The sequence below is a fragment of the Hibiscus syriacus genome, unplaced genomic scaffold, assembly GCF_006381635.1.
Source record: "Hibiscus syriacus cultivar Baekdansim isolate YM2019G1 unplaced genomic scaffold, ASM638163v2 tig00110911_pilon, whole genome shotgun sequence".
NCBI classification, from domain to species: domain Eukaryota; kingdom Viridiplantae; phylum Streptophyta; class Magnoliopsida; order Malvales; family Malvaceae; genus Hibiscus; species Hibiscus syriacus.
The window spans coordinates 55,975-65,021 of NW_024062910.1; the positions used below are offsets into that span (position 1 = coordinate 55,975).

The window sequence follows — 9,047 nt, forward strand, 5'->3', positions numbered from 1 at the left end:
TACCTTTTGCTCTCGAATTTAATTCTTGACCATTTCGTTGGGATATTTTTCTCTCACGCATACAAATTTTTCTCTTCCCTCAGGTCTCCAGATAACGATAATGTAGGCACTAATGATCCTGATCCGGAGGTAGATTTTGAATCAGCCATTTGTCTCGGGGAATTTGATGAGTGCGAAAATGAAGAAGAGTGTAACTTGCCTACCGAATTGTTGAGATTGGTAGAAAGAGAGGATAAACAAATACTGCCACATGAAGAGACGATCAAGACCTTGAATCTAGGGACTGAAGAAGATCGAAGGGAGGTTAAAATTGGCACCACACTTTCGAATGAAGCAAGACAAAATCTGATAGTCTTACTTCAGGAGTACAGAGACGTGTTCGCTTGGTCGTATCAAGACATGCCGGGGCTAGACACAGATATGGTAGTTCACAAACTGCCAATCAAACCGGAATTCAAACCTGTGCAACAAAAACTAAGAAGAATGCGACTAGAAATGCTCCTTAAGATCAAGGAAGAAGTCAAGAAGCAATTCGATGCCGGTTTCCTTCAAGTGGCCAAGTATCCGGAGTGGGTGGCCAACGTAGTGCCAGTACCGAAGAAAGATGGGAAAGTACGTATGTGTGTCGATTACCGGGACCTTAACAAGGCAAGTCCCAAGGACAATTTTCCTCTACCACACATAGACACTCTGGTGGACAATACAGCCGGGAACGCCTACTTTTCATTCATGGATGGATTTTTGGGGTACAATCAGATCAAGATGCATCTTGAAGACATGGAGAAGACCACTTTCGTCACAATGTGGGGAACTTTCTGTTACAAAGTGATGCCCTTCGGGTTAAAGAATGCTGGGGCAACTTATCAGAGAGCTATGGTGACCCTGTTCCACGACATGATGCACAAAGAGATCGAAGTTTATATTGACGACATGATTGTTAAGGCACAAACCGAGAATGAACATGTCGAGAATCTGAGGAAGCTCTTCCAGAGATTGAGAAAGTTCCAACTGAGACTAAACCCTAGCAAGTGTACCTTCGGGGTAACATCTGGAAAACTATTAGGCTTTATAGTCAGCAGGAGAGGCATTGAGGTCGATCCTGATAAGGTTAAGGCTATCCAGAATCTACCTCCACCTCGAACCCAAAAAGAAGTCCGAGGTTTTCTGGGCAGACTAAATTACATAGCTCGGTTCATCTCTCAGTTAACCGACAAGTGTGACCCCATCTTTCGTCTCCTCCGAAAGAATAGCCCTGGAGCATGGGATGAAAACTGTCAGTTTGCATTTGAGAAAGTAAAGGAGTATTTATCACACACTCCTATTTTGATGTCCCCCATCCCAGGCAAGCCTCTTTTCTTATACCTGTCTATATTCGAGAATTCGATGGGTTGTGTCCTAGGCCAACATGATGAGTCTGGAAGAAAGGAAAAAGCCATCTACTACTTGAGCAAGAAGTTCACAGGTTGCGAGGTCAGATATCCTCCCATTGAGAAGGTTTGTTGCGCTTTAGTCTGGGCTACAAAGAGACTTAGACAATACATGTTGTATCACACTACGTGGCTGATTTCCAAGTTAGACCCTTTGAAGTACGTGATGGGTGTACCTGCTCTGTCTGGAAGGTTAGCCCGGTGGCAGATGCTCTTGTCAGAATTTGATATCGAGTATGTGAGCCAGAAAGCCATAAAAGGAAGCGCCATATCAGACTTCTTGGCAAGCAGAACCGATGAGAACTATGAGCCGTTGGACTTTGATTTCCCAGACGAAGACTTAATGGCTATATCCTTAGAGGAAGCAGACACTTCAACAGACAATTCCTGGAGAATGTATTTCGATGGTGCATCAAATGCATTAGGACATGGCATCGGGGCAATATTAATCTCCCCTGAAGGGAGTCACTACCCATTTACCAGCAGACTAAACTTCGATTGCACCAATAACATGGCAGAGTATGAAGCATGCGTTCTGGGAATTCGAGCTACACTGGGACAAAGTATAAAAACCTTGCGGATATACGGAGATTCAGCCTTAGTAATCTATCAGCTCCGTGGAGAATGGGAAACCAAGGATGTAAAGCTGATAGAGTACCGGAAGCTAATACTAGATATGCTCAAAGAATTTAATGAAGTCACATTCCACTATATACCAAGAGAAGAAAATCAAATGGCTGATGCCTTAGCCACCTTGGCAGCCACATTCAAGGCTAGCGGGGAATCTGAAATGACACCAGTTGATATGCAGTCGTATGAGTACCCAGCTCATTGTTACCAAGTCGAGGAGGTGAAAGACGCTAAGCCTTGGTACCATGATATTCTACAATACATCAAGCATCATAATTATCCAGAAGAAGCCACCGAAACTGACAAAAGAACCATTAGAAGGATGGCAGCTGGATATGTCCTTGACGGGGAGGTCTTGTACAAGAAAAGCCATGATCAAGTCTTGTTAAGGTGTATCGATGCAGAAGAAGCAAAGATGATTGTGGAAGAAATACATGACGGAGTTTGTGGAACACATGCGAACTGACACATGATGTCAAGACAAATAATGAGATGCGGTTATTTCTGGTCTACACTGGAAAGTGATTGCGTCAACTACGCTAGAAGGTGTCATAAGTGTCAGATTTATGGAGACAAAATAAATGTTCCACCCCATCCACTATATGTGATGACGTCACCTTGGCCTTTCTCTATGTGGGGGATGGACGTTATCGGGCAAATACATCCAAAGGCTTCAAATGGTCATCAGTTTATCCTTGTGGTAATCGATTACTTCACAAAATGGGTAGAAGCTGCATCATATGCCAGTGTCACTCAGTCCACCATTTGCAAGTTTCTAAAGAAAGAGATCATATGTCGGTATGGTCTACCGGAGAGGATCATCACCGATAATGCTACAAACTTGAACAACAAAACGATGAAGGCTGCCTGTGAGCAATTTAACATAAAGCATCACAATTCTACAACCTACAGACCAAAGATGAATGGAGCAGTAGAAGCAGCAAACAAAAACATTAAAAGGATAGTGGAGAAGACAACTGAAACCTACAAAGACTGGCATGAGAAGTTGCCTTTTGCTTTGTTCGCCTACCGAACCTCGGTACGAACCTCGACTGGGGCAACTCCATTTTCACTCGCTTATGGAATGGAAGCAGTTCTACCCATCGAAGTAGAAATCCCATCACTCCGGGTCTTGACAGAAGTCAAACTAGATGATGCAGAGTGGGTGCAATCCCGATACGATCAGTTAAATCTGATAGATGAAAAGAGGTTAAAGGCCATTCACCATGGTCAAATCTATCAGAAACGAATGATTCGAGCACATGACAAGAAGGTGCGCCCAAGGATATTCCGTGAAGGAGATCTGGTGCTGAAGAGAATTTGGTCAGTCCAGAAAGATTTCCGAGGAAAATGGATGCCAAATTGGGAAGGACCTTATGTCGTGAAGAAAGCCTTTTCCGGAGGAGCGCTTGTCCTGGATGAAATGGACGGACCAGAATTGCCATACCCCGTCAATTCGGATGCAGTTAAGAAATACTTCGCTTAGGATGAAAACCCGAGAGGGCGTCCTAAGTCGAAAAGACAAGGAAAAAAAAACAAAAAAAAAACCAAAAAAAACAAAAAAATGAAAGAAAAAGCAAAGGATGTTTAGGGTGAAAACCCGAAAGGGCGCCCTAAATAGAAAAAAGAACAAAAAGAAAAAACAAGGTGGGTTCAAGATGAAAACCCGCAAAGGGCGTCTTGCAACTAAGGACGGGTCCGAATGGAAAACCCGAAAGGGCGATTTGGATATTGACTCAAGAAATCCATACAGTGGAAATATCCCGGCATCTGAATCTTCTACCAGTATCAGCAAGTCGGAGGAAGGTTGTACTCTCCTAGACATTGTCACATTTTCAAAGACCTTTTGGCAAAGGCTGCATTCAAGGTCACCTAACGGCTTTTTCAGCTCAGAAGTGCCCATATTATCGAGATCTAAGACATTCATTTACGCCTCATCATTTCCCAGAATGTTTGTCATGAATTGTTTGTTCTTTTTTCCATGAATAAAAGACAATCTTTTTCTCTAAACCAATTCCTTTTGAGCATCTTGGATTGAGCTTAAACTTAATGATTATTTACTTTTGCAAAAGATAGTCGCATATTAATGTACAAAGATTCATTGAAAAGTACAGGTACTTGGAAGCCAATCAAGGCTCAGGCACATACTCGGGATGGCCGAGCAGCATTTCTCAAGACAAAAATAGAATGTGCACGTCTGATTTGAACATTTGAAGAACTCAGAACTCGAAGATTCCAGAATCAAGGCTCTAGAAAAACAACCGGAGATTGAGATTTCCCTTCGGAACCCAAAAATAACACATGTTGCATATGCATTTTAGGCATGGCATCCATCTTATCACACATGCATAATTTCTTCAGGTTTTTTAGCTAGAGTCAATTTCAACTTCGCAACGAAGGATATTGAGCTCAAAGCTACACAATCAACTCGAGAGCAGATTTCAACTTCATGACGAAGGGTATCTAGCTCAAGACCAAATTTCACGATAGAAGGGTCCCCACGGTTTCGACTTCACGGTGAAGGGAATCATGTCCACCCGCCACATACAATACTTGGATTTCAACTTCACGGCGAAGGATATTCAAGTCAAGGCTCAATTTCACGACGAAGGGGCCATCAGCGATTTCAACTCCACGACGGAGGATATCATTCCACTCAAGACAACACAAGTTCAACTTCACAACGAAGGGGCCGCTGGTTGTCAACAAAATTTCCCAGTTTAAGACAGCACAAGTTCAACTTCACAACGAAGGGGCCGCTGGTTGTCGACAAAAATTTCCCAGTATCAGACAACACAAGTTCAACTTCACAACGAAGGGGCCGCTGGTTGTCAACAAAATTTCCCAGTTTAAGACAGCACAAGTTCGACTTCACAACGAAGGGGCCGCTGGCTGTCAACAAACAACTTCCCAATGTCAGAGCCAATTTCAACTTCACAGCGAAGGATATTGGACTCGAGACAACACAAGTTCAACTTCACAACGAAGGGGCCGATGGTTGTCAACAAACACTGTCCAGTTTCAGAGTCAATTTCAACTTCACGGCGAAGGTATTGGCCTCGAAACAACGCAACTTGCATTGGATTTCAACCTCACGACGGGGGATATCCAATTCTCAGGCTCAACTTCACGACGAAGGAGCCATATATAATTCCAACTTCACAAACAGATTGACCCAACTTCGCGACGAAGGAGTCATCTGTAACACCACAACACCACAGTATTCAGATCAAGGGTCACATTCACGACGAAGTACCTTGAACCAGAAGATGATTCAAAGGCCACTTGCCAAAAGCTCCGAGTTCAATTTCGACTTCACAATGAAGGATTTCCGGGCTCAGTTTGAACTCAACCTCACGACGATGAAGTCATTTTGTGATTGACAAACCAGTTTCAGCGTCGGATTCCAACTCTACGACAGAGGACATTCGATATTGTTAAAATTTGTGTCTTTAAATCTTTGCTCCATTTTCGTTACACGATAATGAGCAAAGAGGGGCAGCTGTAGACACACATTTTATATATAATATATGAGTATTATTATTTCAAAACTAATACATTTACATTTCTGTAACAGGCCTTTATAATTCGTTAGGCCTAACTGTGGCCCATCTTCAGCAGCCCAGATGGCCCAGCAGCAGCAAACCATCAGGAAGCCCTAGCACACCCTCACCAGCAGCGTCGTTTCCTCTACAGACTCCTCCACGTCGAAGACTCCTTGTCCTTCACGTTTCCCTTGCTCAGTAGTTGCAACACCAATCTCGCCAACAACTCACGAAGATAACAAAGAATCAGTGTTGTAATCATATTAGAACTCTAAAAAATAGGTTTTTTTCTAGATTATAAATAAGCTGTAATCAACACACAAAGAGAGAACACGGATTACACTGGATTCACACACGAGTTCACTGTGTAGCAATCACTCCCACATAATAGCCAAGAAGATCCAAACCCTTGTAAAGATTTTCGAAAGAGACAATAAAAAGGTAGCATTTTTTTTTCTTTCTTACCTTTGTTCGTTCGTTTCTTTTGCTTGCATGTTGAACGTTGCTGAAAACATAACTCGGAAACGATAACAAGAAACCGTTTTTGGCCGATGACAGAGGGGTGGATCTTTCAAACTTTCGATCTCAGATCTACCCCGAGGCTTCTTTGTTTTCAAAGAAATATTTTGATTTTTGAAAACTAGAAAAGAAAAGCTTTCGAAAAAGTAACAAGAAAATATTTTTGCCGCCGATGATCGACGGCCGTCGCCGACCAACGGCGGCGGCGAGGTGGCGCAAGGGCGGCCTACGGCCGGATTCTGGAAAGCTTGTTCATGTTCTTCATTTGTGAAGAACATTAGAGAGAAAAACGAATGAAGGTGAGGGTTCTCTGTTTTGAGAATGAGAGATTATGAAAGCTAAAAATTTTTTTAACTTAAATATTGAACCCATCGGACCGCCCAACCCGGTCCATAACCCCTAGACCCGCGTGTTTTCGTAAAAAATGGGAAACTCTGCTTTGGTCAATGTCATTTTGAAAACTTCTATTCTGGTCCCAACTTCGTTGTAAATCGATCTACATTTCTGATTTTTTTTTAATTCGAACACTTAATTCGTGTTAATTTTCAATTTAGCCCTTCAGTTCATATTTTAATTTAATTTAATTTAATTTTATATTTATTTTATTATTATTATTACATATATTTTTTTATTTATTATTATATTATATTTATTATATATATATATATATATATTTTTGATGGTGGGTTTGATTTGATAAGTAGTGGTTGATTATTTTAATATGTAGGGTTTATTATTTTAACATGTAGTGTTGATTATTTTTTATAGATAGTGGTTTGATTATTTTTATAGGTAGTAGTTTATTATTTTAATAGGTAGTGGGGTAATTATTTTGTTGTTTTGTTAATTTCGTTTTTTCTTTCTTTTATTTCATTTTTTATTTTTATTTTGTTTTCCTTTTTTAAATTGTTAAATATTACTTTAGTCTTTCTTTCCTACTTTTATTATATTAATACTTTTTCATATATATATATATATATATATATATATGTAACCTAACTAATTTGTCCATTCTAAGTTTTTCTTCTTCCTAGGCTCTTGGTTTCCTAACCTCCCCTTCACTATATCTTTCCTGTTGATGACATAGGGGCCCATTATCTTGTTTTTTTTCTTATTCTCTTTCCCTTTTTTGTTTTTAATCATGTTTTATATGTATATAAATATCTTATTCTAACTTATCTTTTAAATCCCACATGCATATTTTCTTTTTATTCCCCCCTTCATTTTGTTTTACTTTATATTCATTTATTTTATTATTCCGTTCTGTTTTATTATTTTATTTTACTTTACTTCCTTTTATTATTTTATTTCTTAACCATTTTCGGGGATTTATTTGTTTCATTATTTGTGGTCCTTTTATGGTTTAATCTCGTATTTAGCATGTTTTTTTTGCGTTAATAAACTTGTTTTCTTTGCATTATTTATTTCAATTAATTCCTCATCGTATACATTCTTTGAAACATTGTAATTTAACCCTTTTCTATTTTTTTGGTTCGACCTTTTTATCTAACATTTTATTATCAAAGGGCACAATTTAAGCAATCTACGGTAAGTAACTCGGATCGATATTTTACCTTTTGATTTAAATTACAATTTTCTTAATTTAAGACAACTGGAAATTATGTAGTACCGAAAGGGCAGTTCAAGGGTGCTAATCCTTCCTTGACTGTAACCGACTCCCGAATCCGACATATCTTTGGTAAGACGCAGATTAGGTAAGAAATAAGGTATCCGGTTAACCTATTTATTTTTAAATAAATAATCGGTGGCGACTCCAATCTATTTTCCAATCCATATTTTTTAAGTCGAAGCCCGATTCCGGGGCACAACCGAAAGACGGTTGCGACAGGGTTGTATGCCTAAAAAATGATGTGCTAAGCTAACATTGAATCCTTTCGATCTTGAAATTGAGAGGATACTGCAAAGGTTTCATCGAGTTCATAGGAATATGGAAGAGTAGAAGCTAATAATAATCAAGGTGGAGGTATCGCTCTCACGTTTAACAACACGAGAAACAATGACAATGCTTTACAAGTTCATGTTGTGGTTGACGATTGAAACTGACCTATCAGAGATCATGTAGTTCCATTATTAGATGATTTTACTATGGCCGCAACGCAACATGATGTTCAATTTCCTTATTTTGAAACAAGGCTTGTTATGTTCCAGATGCTACAGTCTATAAGACAATTCACTATTGCTACAATAGAAGATATGTGGATGCATTTGAAGGTGTTTTCAGATATATGCCAGTCACTTACACAAAATGGAATTCCTAAAGGGGTTATTAAGTTGAATTTGTTTCCTCATTATCCGAGAGATTCAAAAAAAAAAAAAAAAGATTTGATTAATGCTTTACCACCATGGTTGATATCTTCTTGAAATAATTAATCTCAAAAGTTCTTGTTGAGATATCAACCACCAATTTTCATAGCAAGATTGAAGGTCGAGATCATTTCATTCAAAAATTCAAGAGAAGAGACTCTTCATGATTCTTGGTATAGATTCGAAGAGTTGTTAAGAAAGTGCCTAAGGCATGGTTTTCCACATCGAGCACAAATTGAGATTTTCTATAATGGGTTGAATTTGAATACAAGAATAGTCATTGATGCTTCAACGAATGGTACATTATTGGATAACGCTTATAACGAGGCATATGAAATTGTAGAGCAAATTAAGGTGAATTATTTCCAATATCCCACAGTTAGAGTAGATGGTGGACGAAGAGTAGGGGTAACGGAGTTGGATTCGTCTGATTCATTGTCAGCCCAACATTGAAAAATATGATTAAGGAGATGCAAAAACCAAGTGCAATAAATGCAATAGATTTTGGCATATCATATGTGTTTTGTGAAGGAAATCATCTATTTGAAGGTTGTTTGTGAAATTCAGAATCAACTTGCTTTATGGGAAATGTTAATCAGAA

General features: G+C 39.2%; 1 pseudogene; it reads left to right on the top strand.

Annotated features, from left to right (window-relative positions):
- The first annotated feature begins 618 nt into the window (after positions 1–618).
- LOC120146327 lies at positions 619–3,543 on the top strand (annotated as a pseudogene).
- The last annotated feature ends 5,504 nt before the right edge of the window (positions 3,544–9,047 follow it).